Raw genomic sequence first — 882 nt, 5'->3', positions numbered from 1 at the left:
ACATTTCTGCTTAGAAAAAGTCATTGATGCCCCTAAACAAGAAATCCATTACTTAAAGATGATCTGAATGCCATTGTTGACAGAAATCAATGTAAAGATAGACATACAAAAATAAATTCATTGTCAATTGAACGATTTCTTAGGAATGCCAGACAGTTGTTTTTCTCATCTATTCTACCGGAATTCTACAAATCTCTTTGAAAGGTCATCTGTTTGACAAAGACTAAGCCTGGGACCAACCATTTGATTTTCTGGGGGAGCCTGGGGTGTTATTGAAAAGTTAACCCATCATATAAAAATGCTGAAAATAGTAAGTACACTTCAGAGTGTTGAAAAAAGACATTGTCAGCCGCAAAAAACATTGTTACCAGATTTTAAAAATAGATCTATGTATTTATTTATGTAAGATACTTCAGCTTCCAGTTTTAATAAAAGAAATATCTTAGCTTTGAGCTGTAGCTGAAAACCTAAGTACCTAGTGTGAATACTAACTCCTTGGTACCCCTTGGTACTCAAATAGTTGGTCCCTAATTAGCAGTCACAGAAGTAAGTGAAGGTTTGATACTGCTTGCATGTCAACTATATATACTACTATAAATCATGAAGTGCACGCATTGATAGAACAAAATCATACATATATTAAATAGCTTCGTGTTCATTTTAAATTTGAATAAAAATATAACAAATAATTTACAGTGGCCTAAAATACTTTCTTCAGCTAGGCAATTGTGGAAATGTTCAACATCATGAAATTCATCCTATGACAACCTGCATTTGGTAGCAAGGTGTCAAATCTAAAGAGTCCCCATCCGTAATGTTACGCTTAGAAATTCTTTTCATGAATCCGGTGTCAGAAATAGTCATAACAACCCCCTACAAAAA

The sequence above is a fragment of the Haliotis rubra genome, unplaced genomic scaffold, assembly GCF_003918875.1.
Source record: "Haliotis rubra isolate DU_JTF1 unplaced genomic scaffold, ASM391887v1 Scf2, whole genome shotgun sequence".
Lineage (NCBI taxonomy): Eukaryota > Metazoa > Mollusca > Gastropoda > Lepetellida > Haliotidae > Haliotis > Haliotis rubra.
The sequence above is the reverse complement of the archived record's forward strand: the minus strand, read 5'-3'. Positions refer to the sequence as shown.